The sequence below is a fragment of the Tamandua tetradactyla genome, chromosome X (assembly GCF_023851605.1).
Source record: "Tamandua tetradactyla isolate mTamTet1 chromosome X, mTamTet1.pri, whole genome shotgun sequence".
Classification (NCBI taxonomy): domain Eukaryota; kingdom Metazoa; phylum Chordata; class Mammalia; order Pilosa; family Myrmecophagidae; genus Tamandua; species Tamandua tetradactyla.
The window spans coordinates 169,049,914-169,072,963 of NC_135353.1; the positions used below are offsets into that span (position 1 = coordinate 169,049,914).

Here is a 23,050-nt window from a genome sequence, read left to right on the forward strand (position 1 = left end):
GCATCCTGCAATCCATCACTGAGCTGTATAATTCCTTCCAGCTCTTATTACGTAAACACCAGGGTATTAGGGGAGAGCCTATGTGAATCAAAGTGCACAGCTTATAATAAAACGAGTAAGAAGGGACTTGCCGTTGTGAATGGGCGCCATCCCATTTCCATGGGACAGGCTGGAGCAGAAATCAGAGAGCTGTGCTCACGTGGATTGGGCCACAGAGGCAGAAGGAGAAAATCCAGCCCTGGTCAATAAGTAATTAATCTCGGGTATTTTGCACACCACAGCAGCAAACCGTGCCTCTCTCTCTAGAAATAATTCTATAAAGAATTTACTGAAAATGAACACTGAGCAGGTGCAGGGGCAGAAACTAAGAACTTTCTGCAAACATTCGCCAGCACCAGACCAGCGTTTCTCAACATTTTTCATTATCACCTTCTTTAAGGAGATGTTTTAGACACTTTTTTCTTGACTGTATCCTCCTGAGGAAACTTTACTACTCACATACTCTGTATTTCTGTTTATGTACTGCATGTATATCTGTGTTTTATATGTAAAAACAGTAAGAGTTTTTATACCCCCCCCAAAAAAAAGAATTTGCACTTCTTTGGGGTGGTAGTGTCCCCATTGACAATGCTTGAGAAACAGGGGTATTGAATGGCAGAAAGGGATTTAGATGAGACAGAAAAGAGAATATTTCCATAATCATTCTAGCCTAAGAGTTCTATGTGTTCTGGAAGGCCTGGCTTACTCAACATCTCTATATCTGCCTAGAAGCTGATTGTGTTTTTATGTATATGCGTGCCTTATATGTATGATGCTTTTAATTGTCTGCATTTACTATGGCTGAAAATATAATTCACAGTTCTCGTAAACAAATGGGGTTTATATTATTATTAGTACATCCTTTTTAGTCATTTTCACACAATTCCAAGAGGGAAAATAACCCACAATTCCCCAAATATTATTTTATATAAGGATTTACTCAATTGGCAGATTTTGATGCTCACAGAGCACAAAGCTGGCTAGGTAACATGTAAAACACGTCATTAAAATATGTTTTCCTGTACTAAGTATAGAAGGAACAATTTCTGTAGAAACTACAGAAAGAGCAGAAAAGTAGAAACGAGAAAATAAAACACTCTCCATGAGGGAAAAGCCATCGTAAACATGTTTGGTGTCTGATTAGTGTCTGGCCAACGCACATATTGGGTGATGTTAGGAAAGCGTATGCAGCATTAAGAACTGAAAAAGAGGACTGCGGGTCTTCAAGACGTTTGCTGTAGGAGCATAAAGCCAAGAGCAGAAGGAGGACAGATGGAGGACACAGGCCACAGATGGAGCCAGGAGCTGAGGTTCCATGACAAGGACCCAGGGCGTGGTCCAGCCAGGAGGTCAGGAAGATGACAGGTTGCCTTGGGGGGCTTCCTGAGGCTGGCCCATTAGGATGCAATTTGGGTCCCCTCCACGGTATGATGCAAGCCTGGGCCAGCTCCCTTTACATGCTGGAGGCAGGGAACACTGAGTACCACAAGCCAGGGTGGCTGGAGACCACGCATTCAGTACGAGGGAAAGCAGTTGCAGGCAGCATGCAGCAAGACTGGGCATGGAGGATGGGTGATATTTGGGGAGGGCCCTAGGAGATGGGGGCTGTAGGAGCAAATGCTCAGTGTTAAATGTGTGGGAGGGAAGGTGTACACTGAGGGTTTTTAAGGAAACCATCTGGTTTTGAGGATAGGTCTGTGTAGACGAGCACCAGTAGTCAAGTCAGGAAAGACTGTGGATGATCTTGAATGTCCAAGCAAAGAATTTAGGTTCTGTCCTTCCTGTTTCATTCCTCACTATCTTTGGGAAATACGGTTTCCTCATTTGAAAAATGGTTTGTTAATATTTAACTTAGGGGGCTCTTGTGAAATGTAAGTAGGAAATGTATATAAAATATTTATTATATTCCCTCATACCCAGAAGGTTGTCAAGATATGGGTTTCCTTTTATCTCAGCAAAGAAGGGCCTCCAGGTTTAAGCAGAAAAGTTCTATGAAAAGTGTGGTTATTTAAGAAATCTTTTACTGGAGGAAAGAAAATAATAAAGATGAAACTAGAAATAAATTGAAAACAGAAAAAAGAAGCCCAATAGGAATAAGAAAGACATCTAAGTTCTGGTATTTGAAAACTAATAAAAATTTAAAATACCACCGTCAGAATTCTATATGGACTTGCTAACAATGGAGAAACTGGGCAGACACTTCCTCTTACCTGTTTTCAGGGCTAAGTCCACCAGCAATGGGGCTTGTGGACATCATGGACCTCTGATAGGCTGGGAGGACAAGGGCAACTCCTTCCCACCTCTCATATCCCCAGGCTAACCATCAGAAAATCATCTGGTTGAGAAGGTTCTATAAAATATCTAACTACCAAGGTCATAAAAACAAAAAAGAAGGAAAGACTAAGAAACAATCATAGTGTAGAGGAGACTAAGAAGACATGAAATCTAAATGCAATATGGAATCTTTGATTGTATCCTGGAACAGAAAAAGTTCATCAGTGGAAAAACTTGGAAAAATTCAAGTGAAGTCTGAAATATAGTTAAGAGTATTGCTCCAACTTTGGTTTCATAGTTTTGACAAACGTACCATGGTTATGTAAAACAGGAGAAAACTGGGTGAAGCAACTCTCTGTATTATCTTTGCAACATCTCTCTAAATAGAAAATTATTCCAAAATCAAAACTTTATTTTGAAAATTCCAGACAAGGAGAAAAGAGCTAAAGAAGAAAGATTTCTTAATTCACTGATGGGTTGTATAAATCAATATAATACTGTTTGATCAGTCTGCTCCCTTGAAATCCCATATTCTTAATATTGAACATTTCCATGGCCACATCAAGTGGGGAGGGTGTGTGGAATGAGGTAATCAGGAACCTTCTGGATAAAACCTTTATATATGGATATTCTAGGATGATAACATCAGCACTTCCTGCATGTAATACCTACTAAGACTGAAAAGAGCTATTCAAGTTTGAGTTTAGAGACTTACCATCACCCATGGGGAATCCAAGTGCTCCCTATTAAGTTATTGGTGCTTCAAACCCTTTCTTCTCCACTAACAGATTAAGGGAAAACAGCATCTCTTGGCATTTTTATCTATTCCTGGCACTGGTACTTTATTTTAAACATTTGGGATCTAATGACTCCCCTTCACAGAAATTCTAAAAACGTGGCAGCCAAGTCAGGGATTTCAAAAACGTAGGAAGGTTTTCTGATTCTGGAGCACCTTGAAGCATCAGCCAAGGTAATGGGGTAATTCACTTGCATTTTTTGTTTATTCTTCCACTACTGGATTATCCTGACACCAGTTGACTCTTCACTCTAGAGTCTGATAGGTCCCACAAAGCCTGATTCTGTGTCATCTCAAAAGGACCCCAGTGCCATCGTCCTGCTTGTCCTGTAAATATTTTCTGAGAAAATGGAATCTAGCAAAATAGATTCCTCTCTGTTTTGGAAGAGGTCCTCACTGTCAAAGCCATATCACCTCCATGACTTCTACCTATAAAGAGAAGAGTGGCACCTGGAAACATTCTGACAGTTCCCCTTTGCTTATATGGTGATTACCTCCCCAAACAGGGCAGTCAATCAGAGGTGCATTGGTGATAGATACTCTGGAGTGGGCAGACTACCTATTCTAACATCTTGCTCCAAATTGCTACTGCACACAGGGCCCTTCTTATAGTATCTATGTCCACGCATATTTTTTGAATGAGTAGACAAATGAGTCACTCTCAGGGCAGTATTTAGAGACCAAAGCCTAAAGACTAGATTTCCACCAAATCCTGGCCATCGGACATTCCCTCTCCTTGTTTAAGAGCAGTGTGCAGTCTGGTCAGATGGCCATGGTCCTTTCCTGTTGACTCCACAAAAGTGCCTCCTTTCCTAGTGACCACTCTCCGAGAACTAAAATGGAACCCCCATCTCTGCCTCATATCTCTTCTTGCCCAGGCAATCACACATTCATTCAACAAACATTTATGGAATTATTTCTTGTGCAGCTTGCAACTTGCAGGTCATAGGGAGAGGAAGTGGTGGTACACAACCACAACATGGCATTAAGTGCTAACTTTTAGGAGAATTAGCTGGTAGTGTTGGAGCATGTACCTCCCTCACTCAGTGGATCAGAAACATGTTATGGGGGAATAGCAGAATCTGAGCTAGATTCTGAAGAATGAATCCAAGTTATACAGGTGAATACATACCTGTGGGAGGTATGGAGAGAACATTCCAGGGAGAGGAGACCAGGCTGTGAGTCTCCAGAAGCAACATAGAGCATGATGCATTTCAGGAATGGGTGCAAAGACCTTGAAGTTTCATGTATGGGCTAAAGCTTGAGCTGGATTGTGATCAAAGGCCAGATGGTGGAGAGTCTTAAGAAGTTTGTATGGCAGACTTCTAAGGTGGCTTCCTCAAATCCCCAGCTCCTGCTGCTTATGCCCTCCCGTGAATATGAGCCAAACCAAGGGATATTGTTCTAACCAATAAAGCAAACAAGAGGATGTCAAGTCACTTCTGTGATGAGATTATAAACCGTGATCCGAGGGCCTCACTAAACCATACAACCGATAGTAGTAATGGGTGATGTGTACAAAGGGCAGGGACTCGATCAACAGAAGATTATAACCCACACTTACTGGGAATTCCTTGTTCATGGGGAATGATTGCAGTCCCCAATCCCCATCATGAATGGGGTTCAATTGGTTACCTATGCCTGGTGGCAAAGGGCAGGCACACACTGAGTCAGGCAGTGTAGCATGTGTGAAACTCCAGACCTCTAAGGGCATTAGAGACGTATCTTTGCTCAATCTCAGGTGGCTGAATGCCACTTGTCTCTCTAATGTTGCTAGTGGGCTCGTACTGTTGGAAGCAAGCTGCCATGCTAGAGAAGTCCCCATGGAGCTTGTCCACTAGCAGATACTAACAGTCTGCTAAACGCTAACTCCTGCCAACAGCCAGGTTTGTGAACTTGCCTTAACTGTATCCTCATGAGAGAGTCTGAAGCAGAGGATCAAGCTAAGCTGTGTCCAGGTTACTGACTCATGGAAACCAGGGGATAATAAATGTGTATTGTGTTTTACTAAGATTTGGGATGATATGTTATGCAGTGGTAGGTAACTAATATATGGAGTTTGAGCAGTATCATAAGGGGAACAGAAAGCAAATTTTCTGCTCAACAAAAAAAATGGAAGAAGTTTAGTTTCATAGGGTTGTCTGCAGGGAAAGTGCTGCAAATGATTAGCAGTTTAGTGTAGATGAGGCCTCACCAACATGCATAGATTCTTAAATGGGTCAGCCCTGACCACAGTGTCCTTTGGTTTTGTGGAGCATGGAGTTTAGTGGGATATCTGAGTATAATGCCCTTGCTTCATGGGGGATGTGCAGATCATCCCAGCAGGAAGGGATAAGGAGGGAGAAAAGGAGAGAAAAGAGCCTTACAAGGCAGACGAGGTAATCGAGATCTGGAGAATTACAAGCTCTGAGGTATGTGAAATGAAAACCATCCTTCTCATTTATGATGTATTTAATAAAGTTTGCAGAATATATTCACAAAACTCCAGGTGTGAATCGAATTTTTATGGAAAATGGCAAAAGAGACACCACCATACAGACCATTTGCATCAGACAACTCAGATAAAGGGGCATCTTTCTTCTGGGGTGCCTATGAGAGGGTATCCTGGAGCGAGGAGGCCCTAGTTTATACATTCTTGTTCTATATTCTGTGCAGTGATGAAGGGTTAACCTAGGGGAACCCGGTATCGTCTTCTCCCATTGTTAATGCTGAGCTGGACTGTCTCCACTGGCCTCTTTAATGGGGTTCTCCCCTGACTCTTCCCTGGGCACATTGCAGCCTTATTACTGTTTAGATTTCTATGAGGCTGGGCATTTCCCTCAGTTTCCAGACCTGTTAGAAGCCAGTATCCTCAGAACATCTATTTCTTTTCTTTCCATTTCAGGCTCATTTCCGTCTGTTGGAATGAACCCTATCCACATTCTGGAATTAAAAATCAGCACATTTATAAATACTGTACTGAGTTCAATATATGACATGCAAGCTCAGGACGATTCTTAGGGGTGAGAAACGATCATTTTTTTCGCTGGCATGGCCTAAAACCTTGGTCTCCGCGTGTTGTCTGAGTCTTGCAACAACACCTGCCCCACCTGGGAACATGTTAGAAATGCAGGATCTCAGAACCATCCCAGAGGTACTGAATTTGGGTCTGTAATTTTAACAAGATCTCAGCAGATTCATGTGCACATTCGCGTTTGAGAGGCTTTGCTGTAAAATATGAACTCTCGTCAGCACTCATGAAACCAAGAGGGGCAAAGGAGGCTGCACTTGGTGGTTGGGGAGCCTGAGTTGCAAGGGCAGATCACCAGGCCTCAGCTCTTTTGTTCTCTGAAGGTCTCACAGGAATTTTATGAGATGAGCAGACTGTCAGTTTAACACAAGGACCCTTATTCAAACAGTGATTGAGAAAGGCCATCCTTTCCTCCTCTTTTCTAAAACCTGCAAATAGCTGTTGGAACCAAAGAATAACTTCAGGCAAGTTCTCTGCCGAATCGTTTTAAACAGTTCCTTTGTGTGCTAGGAGAATGTGAAATAAGCTTTGCTCTGTCCAGGACCTACCTCTTCATTTCTTTTATCTGCTCTCAAAAATCCTGGAGGTGTTCGGGCAGAAAAACAGAGATGTCTAATTGTCTCCTTTCCCCTTTTCCTGGATGTGAAAGCTAGCATCACCTGAAAACCCAGTGGAAAATATTGTGGCTAGAAGCTGAATTCATTGCTTGATTTCTTTAGAGGACAAATAGAATCACCTACATCTTAGTATCTCCATATAGCTTGAGTCACTGTCAAACCAAGAACTATATGGTTATAATTTTGGCGGGTTTATATTCAGTTCAAATGAGAAAGCCCCTTTTATGTGGCTACTGCTTAGATTAATCATTTTTGAGCCACCCTTAGTGATAAGATACAGTATCAGCCTACACATCTGTTAGCTTCCAAGTGTACATCATTCTCAACTCTTGTATGTTTGTGGCCTTTAGACCAACTCCATATGATGCAGCTTTTAAAATAATCGCTCTTTTTCTAGGTACCAAATTAACACGTCTTCATTTCTTTTTCTAAAACAAGAATTAATTAGAGAAGTTGTAGGTCGACGAAACAGTCAGGTATAAACACAGAACTGCCATACATTACCCCATACCAACATACACATTGGTGTTAAAATTTTTTCACAATTGATGATAATACTTTTATTGTAATTCTACTTTTTTTAATAGCAGTTATATTTGTTATAATTGATGAAAGATTATTAAAGTAATACTATAATTACTGTCCATAGTTTATAGACAGATATTTTTCCAAATATTCCCAACCTATCATCATTATCATTTTAATGCATACTTTGTTTTCTTACTCATCTACCCACACACTGGGTGGAGGGAGCGCCATTCTCAAGGTTTTTACAATCACACAGTCACATGATAAAGCTACATAGTTAAATACAGTCATTATCAGAAATCAGGATGACTAGATTACTGTTCAGCAATTTCAGGTATTTCCTTTGGGCTAATCTGATACACTAGAAACCAAAGAGAAATATCTATATAATGAGTCAGTAGATATAATCATTTGTTACATCCTGATTTTGCAGTTATACGTCTTCCCTCGCATTTGATCATTCTCTCAAGCTTCAGGGAAATCTGGACAATGACCATTTTAACTTCTTCATGCTGGAAAGGGGTATTGGCCTTACAGGGTAGAGGAATGAGACTGGTTGATGTTCTTGGAGAGACTGGTACCTCTGGGTTTCAGGGTTCACCAGGCATAGGAGCCATCTGGAGGCCTTAAGTTTCTGAAAAATTAAACTTAATAGGTAGACCTTTTATAGAATAATATTTTATAGAATATTAGATAGAGCCCAGGGTATTCTTTAGGGTTTTCAGGAATACTGTCACTTAAGACTTGGCATACTGTGGCAATTTGCAAAATCTGGCTGAAGCTTGCATAAGAGTATCCTCCAAAATGACCTCTTGACTCTATCTGAGATCTCTTAGACACTGAAACTTCATTTTTTGTTTTTCATTTCTTTTCTCCCTTTTGATCAAGAAGGAATTGTTGATCCCATGATGCCAGGGTCAGGTCATCCCTGGGAATCATGTCCCACGTTGCCAGGGAGACTTACACCCCTAGGAGTCATGTCTCATGTAATAAGAAGGGCAATGAGTTTACCTACAGAGTTGGCTTAGAGAGAAAGGCCACAGCTGAGCAACAAAGCATGTTCTCTGGACTGTTCTGGAGTGGAGAGAGTTGAGGGGGCTCTATCTGGCTCCTGCTCTCACTGTCACTGAAGTACATTGAGCTCCATAGAGACAGCACCAAACAAAGCAGGCTGGGTGGGCACTGGACAACTTTGAGCCTCACGAATGAAAAATAACTAGACATGGGCAAAGAAGACCCTGAGAAGCCGACAGGCGAAATGTCATCATATGACTTCTTTGTGCAAACTTGCCAGGAGGAGCATAAGAAGAAGCACCCAAATGCTTCAGTCAACTTTTCAGAGTTTTCTCAGAAATTCTCAGAGGAAACCATGTCTACTAAAGAGAAAAGAAAATTTGAAGACATAGCCAAAGCATACAAGGCCCATGATGAAAGAGAGGTGAAAACCTATATCCCTCCTAAAAGGGAAACAAAAAAATTCAAGGATTCCAGTGCACCTAGGAGGCATCCTTTGGCCTTTTTCTTGCTTTGTTCTGAGTATCACCCAAAATCAAAGGCGAGCCTCCTGTCCTGTCCATTGGCAATGCTGTAAAGAAACCAGAAGAGATGTGGAATTACTGGGGCACATGACCCACAGCCGTGTGAAAAAAAGGCTGCTAAGCTGCAGGAGAAATACAGAAAGGATATTGCTGCATTTCCAGCTAAAGGAAAGCCTGATGCAGCAAATACTGGAATTGTCAAGACTGAGAAAAGAAGAAAAAGAAGGAGGAGGAGGAAGATGTAGAAGATGATGATGATGAAGTCGGTTCTAGAGCAGTTTTTTTCCTTGTCTATGAAGCACTTAACCCCCCATACACAGCTCACTCCTTCTAAAGAAAAAATTTGAAGTGTAAGATTTGTTTTTAAACCGTACAATGTCTTTTTTGGTATAGTTAACATACTACCAAATGTCTTTAGGTAGGCTTGAACTGGTGGTCTTTTCAGTAGCCATTAACCTTGCCTGGTACACTATGGGGGTTGTAAATTGACCTGGAAATTTAAAACAGATTCTTCTTGGTGCACAGCACAAATCTGTTATATATATGGGGACGGTAGTTTTTTCATCTTCAGTTTTCTCTGATGCAGTTTATCCAAAATAATTGTTCTGTTACCTGAATCCCACCCTGTAATTGCAAAAAAAAAAAAAAAAAGTAGCTGTTTTGTTGACATTCTGAATGCTTCTGAGAATTATAATTTTTTTTATCTAAAAAAAAAAGTTCTCTGGTGATGACACTTAGGCATAATTACATGTAGACTTAGCTTCACCATTGCAGAGGTGAGTTTCATTTGGGCAAGCCTCAAAATTGAGGGCTTGGCTTAGTAAATTGGGAGTCCCTAATGCTTAAGAGAATACCAGGAATTCCTCTCATAGAAACGTTTAATATTTCCACATTTTTTTTCTCCAGTCCCTCAAGGGGACTTTGGAAATACTTTTTTTATTTTCTGTCCAAAATACTCTAGAATATATCAGAGTATTACATTAACCTGTACAGAGTCACAGTATCTCATTTCTTATTCTAGGTTCCATGTAATTAGGTTGTTTAAATACACTGATGAGAAAGATTAAATTAGATAGTATGCTACAGAAAATTTTAATTTTATATTAAATAAACAACTTTTCCTTGCATCTCACAGAGAAGTTGAAGTTTTAAAATATAGACAATAGCATCCTTTACCCTGTATTCTGATTTATTTTAGTCCTAATCATGTCTGCTTAAGTCATATCTCTAATAAAGTCTGATCTCTTTTTCAGCTTCTTTAACAGCTGCTGTATGGAGTAATGCTTACTTGCAGAGCTTCAGAACTCAAACTCTGAGTCTCAGATGTTGTGCAGATATCCAAAGTTTCAGGGAACAGCCAGGTTATATACAAAAAGCACAGCATCTCAAAATTTAGAAATAACAGTTAGAATTCAGGAGTAAATGTGATTTCTGTAAGAGCTTGTAATCTAGGAGCATTTACAATGAGCTTTATTGAACATTCTGTAGTCCTTAATCATTGATTGCCCAACCTCTGCCCACTTTCTATCTCCTGATAACCCATGCTCTTGAATTCAATTCTCAGAGTGTGCTCATTGTAATTAGTTTATATTTGGTGAGACTATACAATATCTGTTCATTTCTTAGATCTAGAAGAGATGAATAAGCCAAAAGAACTAAATGAATATCAACAATAATCCCATCACCAAAAAATGTAATTTATTGTAACTTCTTCCATACTCTTAAGTATATGTGAGACTCAGAGGATATTTTTCCAAAAAATTGTATCATTACGTACATGCCACATTGTGAAACATTTTGATTTTATATATTATTCACATTTTTCTGTACAGTTCATTATTTTCTTTGATAGCTTTTTTATTGGCTGCATATTGCTCCATTTATATTGTACAGGGTTTCAACTACTTGCAATTATTGGGCACTTAAGTTGTCAGTTCTGCTAACGTAGCCTTTGGTTAAATTATTCTTTATATTCATGTTCATTTCCTTAGGAAATATTCATGCTCGTTTCCTTAGGAAATATTCATGTTCATTTCCTTAGGTTAAATTAGCCTGAGTCTCTGACACCAAGTGTGTGCATAATTTTATGATTTTTATGTGTTTCTATGTTTCTCTTTATACATTTTTTTTTAATTTACACCATAGGTCCCCAGTAGGTTCTACTCTCCTGACAACCTCTAGGAACCATTTTATAACCATCTTTACAAATGTCGTAGATTAAAAAGGACTCATAATCTTAAATTTGCATTTCTTTGATTTTCATGTGTTCATTGACCACTTTTATTTCCTTCCTTAATTATACTTTCATCTTCTTTCCCCATTTTTTCTTAATGTTTCCTACCAGTTATACTTTTAAACTAGATAAAACATAAATGTAATAGTTTTTATAGCCTAAAAGTAAAAATATTAAAATATTTATTTTTCGTTAAAATAATAGAAAAAAGTTAAATATTTATTTTTCATTAAAATCATGGAAAAAAGTGTAAATGCAAGCTAGAAATCACTTCTTCCAAGTTCTTCCATATCCACCCCCCTGGGGTAACCAGTTTGGGCCTGTATCATTTCATTCTCTTTACTATGTACATATTGTAAACATACATAGTATAATTTAAAAATAAAGTGGAATCATCTTGAATATTCTGTTATGCAAAACCATGAGCCCATAAATCCTGTTTTGTAAGTCAACCGATTGTATAGTATTTGTCATAGCAACATGGAAACTAAAATATGTACTGACAGATGGTGGCTGGCCAAGCACAGGTACAGGTGTGCACCTCTTTCAGCCAGGTTTCTCTGACAGATGTGAGTGGGTGCACTGTAGATCTTTTTTATCCCTAGAGAAAATGGAAGTCCTGTAGTTGGGTGAGGCTTTCCTGAGACTCTTCAGATAAGCCAATTCCTCGTGCTTGAGAAGAGGAAAAGAGGGGCTTTGCAAAATTGGGTTTTAGGCAATAGTAGGCGGTGATGGTGAAGATTAGGGGGTTGGTGCCAGATTTGAGGGTCCAGGAACCAGTGAGAATGATACCCCTTCTCCTGAAAGCAGGACTTCTCTCTGTGCCATTTCTGAGCCCAAGATCTGGTAGGTTCTATGTCACTGTTGAGTTAACAAAATCAATTCAAAGAAGTATAACTTTCAGAACAGTAGCATTAGCCTGGAATTTAAATAACAAGTGAGCTCCACAGAAATGACCAAATTGAAGGACCTGAATTTGGACTTTTTTCTTTCGTCTCTGTTCATTTTAAATTGTGTAGCCTTGACCTTAGGTCATAAACCCTTGAGAGGAAGCGAATGGATGTGTTTAACGGTTTTATTGAGGGAAAATAAAATATTCATGTTTGCCTCAAGTGGCAGTGTGTTAGATGCTTTGGAAAGTGTTGAAAATGAGGTACAAGTTAAGAAAGCTTAAAATTCAATGCTGATAGGCAGTTTCTCTTAACTGATAGACTGCCAACAGTATCCACTTGAGTTTTAGTGACTGTGTAGAGATTGTGACTCCCCACCCACTAAGTTTCTAGTAGTGGTTAAAACATGGTTTTCCAGAATATCAAGGTTTTATTCCTCACCTATCTTGCTAAATGCCTAAGATTTAGAATAAATGTTGCCTCCTTTCTTGGTACCTTACAATAGATGAAGCATCTGGGTGAAATTTTCATTTGGGTCCAAGCTTGTGAACCATGAAACAAAAAAACAAAAAAAATCCAAGTAACAAATATCTGAGATAATACATGAGATGGCTGAATCACAGCTTCCTAGGTGAAAAGACTTTCTGCCAAGATGAAAGAAATCTTTAGAAATGTTTATATATTAAAGTAATTGCTGAAATGTTAATTGGCAAAGGAGGAAATGTTGCATTATTCTATTTTAATGTTTTAAAAGTCCTGATGATTAAGGCTATCAGGAGATGTGTAGGCGGTAGAAGAACTTGGAGATATATATGGAAACCCTTGGAATGTACAGGCCTTAAAAACCCCTCACCATGCCAGCACCCATAAAGGTCGCTGAGATCCCACACCTCTCCCTGAATAGCTTCTCTTTCTTCCTTTCAGTAGACAGGGCTTCAAAGAGGGAGGAGCCAATCCCCTGTGGATTGTGACAAATGTAGAAGTTATCATATTCAAATTTTCTTTGTATTTTGAAAAGATATTTATAGCATTCCTTCTGTAAGAGCTATCCAAAATTCTTGAAGTTTTTTTTTTCATGGATTACCATATTCAGATTATAGAAATAAATGTCTTTTTTAATGAAAAGTACTGGGAAATTCATATTATGGCATTAGATTATTTTCTCTGTGCTCTGGCCCCAGTTACCTCTTTAAGGAAATCTCTCACAGATAGTAATATATTTTTCCCACACTTTTGCAAGACTGTTGATAAAGATAAAAATCTATCTTGTCTAGATAGAAAAGAAATTGGATTTCCTCCACTTCCTTAAATGTAAAAGGTTTCACCAGATCTCTGAATATGAGGGATGGAATTTTGAGATAAAAAGTCGTGCTTTGCAGAAATCAAAAGAACCGAAGAGTTGAGAATGAGTTTGTAAAAAAGATAATTTTTAGCATGCATTATAATTGGTCTGCCGAAGTACTTATCCATTATCTGCTTTTTTTAGTTATTACCAATTTTCTGGGACAGAATGGATAATTGTGCTTAGGAATTTGAAAGTAAAATGTGACATTTGCATAAAGGTTCCCTGTTCACCTTTATACCTGTTAGCTTCGGCAGGGTTACTATTGCAAAAAGGAAAAAAAAAAAAAGGTGCTTTATGAAGGTTGTTCTTAAATTGGCATAATTCATGTGACCCTTGACCTGAAATGGGTTGCCTGCTCTTTTTTTGCAAGATTCGATCCTAGCTTTAAACCTTTCAGCTGAACAAATGCTCTGTTCTACAAGGATGAAAGGATGGAGGATTCCAGGTACAGCAGAGGGAATGTGCGTTTCCAGAGAGCCTGTGTGCTGGCCTGTGTGCAATCGGGGTCTGTGGAGACATGCAACCCGTGCTTCCATCATAGGTGGAAGGTCCTCCCAGCAGGAGCCATCCCTCACCTGTCACGCGCTAGAGTGTAACTGATGATGAAGCGCAGGAATGCCTGCATTTCCCGGTTCATTATAAAGTCATCAGCCTGCCCGCAACCTTCTCACTCACTGCAGGTCTGAGTTAATAAGCAGTGGACAAAAGCAAGACCAAAGGCAGGCAAGTTTTTTTGGAAGCTTACCTAAAGAGGTTATTATATATAATGTACACATATACACACAGACAGGTATGCATTTCTTTATAAACAAATATATTCATTAAAGAAGAAGCTGATTGCATAAGGTGTTCGTGAGATAAACAACAAATTGATTTTGGCTAATTTAGGGGCTTAGAGTGGTCATGAAGCAGCGTAAGAGTTAGTTATCTTTAACATGGCATCGTAAACATTTAAGATATTTTTGAAGTAGCATCTTATTTCCTAGGGTTGTCATAACAAAACCTCAGAAACTGGGTGGCTCACAACACCAGAAATTTATGTTCTTACAGTTCTGGAGGCCAGTAGGCTGAAGCATGGTGGTGGCAGGGCCTCGCTTACCTGAAGTCTGGGGAGAAACTCTGTCCCATGCACTCTCCTGGCTCCTGGGGTGGCTTCCTGGCAGCCCATGTGCTCTATGCTTCCCATACCACATGGTGTTCGCCTCTCTGCCTGGGTCCAAATTTCCTCTTCTTACAACATCATTCATGCTGGACAAGGACACACCTACTCCAAATAGGACTCATTTTAACTTAACTGATTTCATCTGCACCAACCTGACCTCCAAATAAAGTCACATCCTGAGGCACTGGGGGTCAGGACTTCAATTTGTCTTTCTCCGAGACACAGCAGCACGAGACTTTTAACCACTCACTGCACCTGAGACCACAGGAGGAGCAGGGAAGTCCTGTAAAGGAAAATGATGGGTCTTCTCTATCTTGCGGTTGGGTGTTCCAGGCACTACCATCCACATTCACATTGGGCACTGTCCAGAGCTCCAGAATTTAGTGGATTCCTTCCTCTCCAGCTTGTTTGTGTTTCAAGATCCCCACATAGAAAAGCTGCCTCCCTTAACTTTTCTAATTTACATTAGCTTGCTCAGTGGTAATTAGGAACAGAAACACAAATAGCAAACGCTCTTGTTTTATTGGCTACATATGTTTGCATCCTATGCCTATAACAAATTCCCTTAATTATTCCCTTAATGCTAGATATTTTTGCTTTTAGCCACAATGTCAGTTCAAACCTTCAAGTGCTCCTCTCTCTTCTCCCTCCTTGTTCAAGCTTCTCAAGGTAGGGGTCCGTACCTGCTGCCTCTACCTCCTAACTCCCGTTTCCTCCTGAGCCTGTTGCAGCCTCGCTTCTGGCCTCTTCACTTTGCCCCAGGCAATGCTGCGCCATGTCTCCAGAGACTCGGAATTGCCTGTTGGACAGATCTTAACATGGATTCTTGGGGAACTTCTCCCCAGCATGGCCCTTTTGTCCACGTTGAACGGAAGTGCTCTCTTTCCTGGAGCCCCAGGCACCCCCCTCTCCTGTTTTCTCCTCCTTGCTGGCACGTCCTGCTCTGTTTCCTTAGCAGATGCAGTCAGACCACTGTCAGACCACCATGTCCAAGTGACTGCAGGTCTTTCCTCACTTTGCAGATGAGCAAACCTAGGCAAGGAAAGATTTAGTAACTTGCCACAGCCAACATCTTGGAAGTAGCAAAGTCAGGATTTAACCCAATCCCTCTGTGCTCATAAACATTATACTCACCACACTAATCTGGCTTCCAGATCTGTTTATCCAACTGCTCTTTCTTGGATTTCTCATTTTATCTCAAACTCAACAAGCCCAAAATCCAGCATGTGATATTCAAAATCTGTTCCTTTTTGGCATTCTCTGATTCTGTAAACAAGACCTTCCTTTCAGTTGTAGAAGGCGGAAACTCTAGTCACCAGAAGCAGTTAAAAATTACTCCCAGCCATGAAGGCAGGGATCTAATGCAGTCAGAAGCCATGAAGGAACATGGAGCAATGAGATGCCTTCTCTCTTCCTGCCTGACCATGGAGATTAACACATGGCTTCCATCTTTCAGATCACCAGCTGGTCACTGGAGCTGAGCACTATGGCAAAGTTCCAGGAAGTAGAAGGGCAAAGTCAAGAGGTGTGGAGGTAAGATCCCAATCTAAAGGAAAAATTGAAAGAACAGACCTTGTTCTGATCTCCTTGGACTGCCATGACAAAGTACCTCTATAATCAGGGTTCTCACAGGAAGCAGAACTGACAGGATATATATGTATATATAATGTAAACTTAACATATATATATATATATAATGTATATAATACATGTGACTTATTATAGGGATTGGCTCAGGCAACTGTGAGGATGGGCATGTACACATTCCATAGGTAGACCATGAATTGGGAACTCCAGTGGCAGTTTTGAGGAATTCCCTGGTAGAAGCTGGCTGGCTGAAGTAAAGATGGGAATTCTCCTTTCTGATTCCTGAAATCATCACATCTCTTTTTAAGGCCTCCAACTGATTGGATGAGATTTCTCTCATTGTTGAAGGTAATCTTTGCTCATTGTAGATCTTATCAGCCGTAGATGCAATCAACTTACTAGTTATTTAGCTTTCTTTGCACTAACAACCAGGTCAGTGCTTACTTGACCAGACACCTGGACAGCATATCCTAGACAAGTTCACACATGAACTTAACCAACACAATTCCACAAACTGGCTGGCTTCAAAGAACAGGAACTTATTGTCTAGTAGTTTCAGAGGTCCATGCTCCCTCTGAAACCTGTAGGGGGGAATCCTTCCTTACCTCTTTCAGCTTCTGTTGTTTGCCAACAATCCTTGCATTCTTTGGCTTGCAGCAGCAGCTCTCCTGTCTCTGCCTCCATCTTCTCATGGCCTTCTCCTTTGTGTCTGCTCTCCTCTTCTTTTAACAACATCTGTCATGTTAGATTAGGGCCAACCCCTCTCTAGCATGACCTCATCTTAATTCAATTACATCTGCAAAGGCCATAGCTTCAAATAAGGTCATGTTCAAAAGTACCAGGGGGTGAGGCATCGACTGATCTTTTGGGTGGAGGGGCACAATTCAATCCACAACAAACCAGTCTTCTGGTTTATGTTTGTCGCAGTGGGATGCTGCTGGATGAAGTGGGCAAACCCACCTTGCTTTTGTCTTCCCTCATAAGTAGCTTGTGGTCCTCTTTGCCCTGAGACAGAATTGGCTGGTCCTACTCCTAAACTTTCATCCACAGCCCTTTCACCACCTCCATTAGCATCTCCCTCTTCTGGGGTTACAGAGTCCTGTTTTTTAAGAGTGGGAATAATTGGCTGCTCATGCATTCTGGATTATGCAGCCCTATCATATTGAAAGGATATAGTCACTTCACAGGAAGAAGTTTAGAGGAGGGCTTTGGACAGAAACAACCCAAGGGAGAGTGAATTTGGGGAAAGTATGATTTTGTACATCAGTGCAAAATAGGATTGTGCCCTCTTAAATTTGAATTTCACATAAATAAGGAACATGCTTATGCCAAAAAACATTCATCATTTATCTGGCATTCAAGATGAATGGGGCATCCTTTACTTTTATTTGCTAAATCTGGCAATGGTAGTGCAACGTAGTTCCTGTGGGTTTGATATCATCCCTCCCAGTCTCTGGTTTGCGCAGTAAAGGATTTAATACCAGTGACCAGCAACCAAGAGTTCACTACAGGAATATTTTTCTATGACCATGCTTTGTAAACTGAGGTCCATGTATTCCTAAGGTAGAAAAGAATGATCTGGAATACACAAAGTTATAGGATAACCATGTCCCATTGTTTTTTTGGAGTTAACATGGATGGTAAATGGCCCCTAATTTACATCACATGCTGTGGAGGTGTCAATTTCATTGCAAGGCAAGTGGTAAATAATTTATAACACCTTTTTGCAGGTGTCAATTTTATCATGAGTAATTTATAATTTTATATTAAACCCAACATTGTGGTATTATGTGGTAGAATGCCAAATTTACTTAAAAGTTTAAAATAGAGTATTAGATCTCAGAGAGATTTTACAAGGTGTTCCTGTATACCGTAAGGATCGTGCTATGCCATAGTCATGACCTGTGGGGTGGAAAAGTTGAGGATTGTCCCTGTCTGAAAATACCTGCATAGCATAGACGGCTGAGCTGCACCACGAGTTGGTGGCTGCATAGCTATCTAATCAATAGGAAGGATGAGGGACCAGTCTGAAGCTTCTTCCCACTAGGAGAGGACCGATATCTGTTAAGGAATAAATGAACATTCTGTTCCTTAAAGAAAATTACTTCCCAGAGCTTTCAAAGTCATTTACTAAACACCTAATGAGGAGATTGGTTGTGTCAGCAGACTGCCTAAGCATGCTAATTTGAACTTTTTTTTTTTAGAGCTAGAAGCACTATAAAGAATCATTCTCTTGGTATGCATTGGAGGTTGTGGCTAAGACCATTTATGAAAACCAACAAACATGATGGCAATCAGTGAAAAATATGGGATGATTGGAGAGAGGTTGGTGGGAAATTTATTTAACTTGTCCAAGGCAAGCCAACCAAAGGGTAAATTTCTGCCTGAAGAATTAATGGAAAAAGTAAACTATAAATGCTGTTGAAATAATTTAGAGTTCCATTCTTGGTAGCTCTGAATGTGCATGATAAAGTGGATTTGTAAAAGAACAGAGAGCAGTTAAGAAGGGCATATATAACTTATGCATTTTCAGTAACTATTTGTAGACTAAAGAATGGGGTGGCATTAATTAAACTGAATTAGTGCTGAACTGCCTCAGTTTTCCCTTTTAAAAGCTTAATGCTTCATTCTGTTTTTGTGGAATTAGAATCATTTTTTTTTTAAGTACAGAACCTTAAAATAACAGATCATGCTTTTCAGACCCATAATTTAAGTTTTGCAGTTCACATGTGAGTGTATCTGAAATTCTTCGTTCCTTTGTGTTTTATATTGTGTGTTTATTTAGTTATAATTTTAGACACTCTAATTCCATAGTATCTGACTGTCAGCTGGTGGCAGATGCAGGCATGGAATTTGTTTGATGCATTCATTGTGGCAAGGTTCTCTAAAGAGCAATTTCTCCTCCTTAAAACACAGCTTGCTCTTGGAAAAGTATATGGCATGCTACTGTGGAAACTCCTCGTACAAGAGGATATGCTAATCTTGCACCTACGCCCTCACCATCCTACAGACAATACCTTTCAATCAAAGATCATACCCTGATGCTGCATATACAGGATGCAGTTTCAACCTGTTCAAGAGATGTATGGTTGAATGGAGCACTGGAATTTACCTTTTGTTTAAATGGGGATTGCAGAGGAGAAAATAAAAAGTAGGACTGTAAATCCTCCTCTTGTCTACATACAAGAGAAAGGGAAAAGAGCAAACATACACAAGGAAGACAGGAACATTTAATCACCCTTGTGGTGGATTGAATAATTTACACATGTTCTTGATCTTAATCTACATTTCTATTGGTGGGAATAATAATAAATAGGACCTCTTGAAAATGTTACTTTACTCAAGGTATGACCAAAAGAATGAGAGACGATCTTAAAACAGATCACTGGAGTCCTTTACAAGCAGAAGAAATTGAGACATAGAGAAAACCATAGGGAGTTGCTAAAAACCAAAAGTAGAACGCATGAGAGAAAGGAGAGGACATCGCCGTGTGACAACACAAGGAGACAAGCAAAGGAACACCAAGGATCACCAGCAGCAAGCACCGGAATGCTACAGACTTTAGTGAGAAAGCATCACCTTGCCAATGCCTTGATATTGAGCTCCTCCTAGCCTCAGAACAGGGAACCAATAAATTCCTGTTAAGCCAACCCGTTGTGTGGTATGTGTCATAGAAGCCTGGGAAACAAAAGCACTCAGCTACTAGCATAATTACAGCCATGTGATTGATTCACATTATTCAGATATCTAACCCAGACAACTGAGTCAATTTCTCCTTATTTGAAAGGAATTTTACACAATCATAGCAACAGAGTTTTCACTTAAAGCCAATGCAGAATATAAGGTATGTTAAACTAAAAGGTAAATGAGGATTTGGGTTTGATTGTTCGTGTCATTTTGTAAGGCATGATGAACACTCTGTTTCTCCTAGAGTAGCAAAATCTTTGCCAAACATTCTTAGGCTCAAGCACAAAAGCATCCCCTATTGTTTCCTGGAGGCTTCTGACATCTGGCAAGTTCACAGCCATATCCTAATCATTGGGACAAATGACTAGTGTGCCCAAATGCTTAAAAAAGGAGAACAAATATATTACAACATATTTGATAGCTGTAGTTGATATTTTTTATAAATATATTTTTATTGACAAACCTTCATAAACCTTCACCATGTCCGTGCATGGTGTACAATCAGTGATTCAAGATATCATCACATAATTTTGTATTCATTACCATGATCATTTTAAAAACATTTGCATCACTCCAGAAATAGAAATAAAAAGGAAAAAGAAAAACTTCATACATCCCATACCCCTTACCCCTCCCTCTCATTTACCACTAGTATTTCAATCTGGCCGATTTATTTTACCTCTGAGGCCCCCTATTAATTATTTATTTTTATCCATATTTTTTTATTCATCTGTCCATACCCTGGATAAAAGGAGCATCAGACACAAGGTTTTCACAATCACATAGTCACATTATAAAACCTATATTGTTATACAACTGTCTTCAGTAAATAAGGCTATTGGTATACAGCTCAACAGTTTCAGGTACTTCCCTCCAGCCACTTGACTACAACATAAACTAAAAAAGAATATCTATATAATGCATAAAAATAACCTCAAGGATAACCTCTCAACTCTGAAATCTTTCAGCCACTGAACCTTGTTTTGTCTTATTTCTCTCTTTCCCGTTTTGGTCAAGAAGGCTTTCTCAATCCCCTGATGCTGGGTCCTGGCAAATCCCGGAGTTCCATCCTTGCATACCTGGAATAAATCCCACTTGGTTAGAGTGTATAATTCTTTTATTATGCTGCTGGATTCAACTTGCAAGTGTTTTCTTGAGGATTTTTGCATCTATGTTCATTCAAGAGATTAGTAATATAAAGAGATTGGTCTGTAATGATCTTTTCTTGTAATATCTCTGTCGGCTTGGTATTAGGGTGATGTTGGCTTCGTAGATTGAATTAGATTGCTTTCCCTCCTCTTCAATTTTTTTTGAAGCGTTTGAGCAGGCTTGGCACTAATTCTTGAATGCTTGGTAGAATTCATATGTGAAACCATCTGTCCTGGACTTTTCTTTTTTGGGAGCTTCTTCATGACTGATTACATCTCTTTACATGTGATTGGTTTCTTGAGGTCTTCTATTTCTTCTTGAGTCAATGTTGGTTGTTAATGCCTTTCTTGGAAGTGGTCCATTTCATCTACATTGTCTAGTTTATTAGCTCATAGTATAGTTTATAGTTGCTCATAGTATTAGCTTTTTACCTTTCATTACCTCTTTCATTTCTGCAGGGTCAGTGGTTATGTCTCCTCTTCCATTTCTGATTTTATTTATTTTCATCCTCTCTCTCTCTGTTTTTTTTTCTTTTCTTTTTTTTTTTTTTTTCTCAACTTAGCTAAGGGTCCATTGATTTTATTGATTTTCTCAAAGAACCAACTTTTGGTTTTGTTGATTTTGTCTGTTGTTTTCATATTCTCAATTTCATTTATTTCTGCTCTAATCTTCATTATATCTTTCATTTTGTTTGCATTTGGATTCTTTTACTGGTCTTTCCCTAGTTCTTCCAAGTGAGCAGTTGATTCCCTGATTTTTTTTCTCTTTCTTCTATTTTAATATAAGCATTTAAGACAAGTAATTTCCCTTTCAGCTCTGCCTTTGCTGCATCCCATAAATTTTGATATGTTGCATTTTCATTTTCATTTGCCTCGAGATATTTACTGATTTCTCTCATAATTTCTTCCTTGGCCCACTGGTTGTTTTAGAGTATGTTGTTTAACCTCCATATATTTGTGAATTTTCTGGCCCTCTGGCTGTTATTTGTTTCCAACTTCATTCCATTATGATATGAGAAAGTAGTTTGTTTTATTTCAATCTTTTTAAATTTATTGAGACTTTCTTTGTGAGTCATCATATGATCTATCCTTGAGAATGATCCATGAACAATTGAGAAACATGTGTATCCTGTTGATGTGGGATGTAATGTTCTATAAATGTCTGTTAAGTCTAGTTCATTTATTACAGCATTCAAAATCTCTGCTTCCTTATTGAATCTCTGTACAGATGTTCTATCCATTCATGAGAACAGGGAATTGAAATCTCCAACTATTATGGCAGAGGTGTCTACTTCTCCCTTCAATGTTGTCAGGGTTTGCCCCATGTATTTTGGAGCACTCTGGCTCAGTGCATGAATACTTTATTGTTATGTATTCTTGTTGAATTGTTCCTTTTATTAATACATAGTGCCCTTCTTTGTCTCTTTTAATTGTTTTACATTCAAAGTCTAATTTCTCAGAAATTAGTATAGCTACTCCTGTTCTTTTCTGGTTGTTGTTTGCATGAAATATCTTTTCCAACATTTTACTTTAAACCTATTTTTGTCCTTGGGTCTAAAATGAGTTTCCTGTAGACACAAAGAGATGGGTCCTATTTTTAATCCATTCTGCTAGTCTATGTCCTTTGATTGGGGAGTTTAATCCATTAACATTTAATGTTACTACTGGAAAAGCAATACTTTCTTCTACCATTTTTCTCCAGCCACGTTAATCTAGCCAAGTTCAAACATGGAGCAGGTGAAGATTTGGATTTAAGGGTTTGGTTTGCTACATGAGCCCATGGAAGCAAGGTGAGGGCAAGGGAGTTGAGGGAATGTATAAGGGAGTGACTATAATATCTGACCACAAAATTAAAGTTGGAGGAGAAAAGTGAGTTCATGAAGGCTGTAAGGGACAGTGCAAGTGATGGAATGAATGGGTGGAGGGTTCTGTGTGAAGAGAAGCATAGCTCACTTCAGTGTACTAGAGGGAAAGGATAGGTAAAATAGATGTGTAGGATATTTGAAACTGACTTTATGAAGGAATGACAACGATTAATAATAGAAGGTCTAGGATATGACCTTGGGAGGGAGTGGCTGAGATATTATGCAGGACAAGATGATGGAGGAAGAGAAGTTCATGAACTGAAAGTTAGATTATTGGACAGAGGGCATGACCAAGAGTCACAAGAGCAAAAATGACAGAGAACCAGGAGCT

The 23,050-nt window shown here is 39.3% G+C and overlaps 1 protein-coding gene and 1 pseudogene across 3 annotated transcripts in view; both read left to right on the forward strand.

The window, feature by feature from the left end:
• PUDP (pseudouridine 5'-phosphatase) overlaps positions 1 to 23,050 on the forward strand; it is a 575,274-nt gene that overhangs the window by 174,994 nt on the left and 377,230 nt on the right. The window lies entirely within an intron of this gene.
• LOC143670537 (high mobility group protein B1 pseudogene) lies at positions 8,105 to 9,687 on the forward strand (annotated as a pseudogene).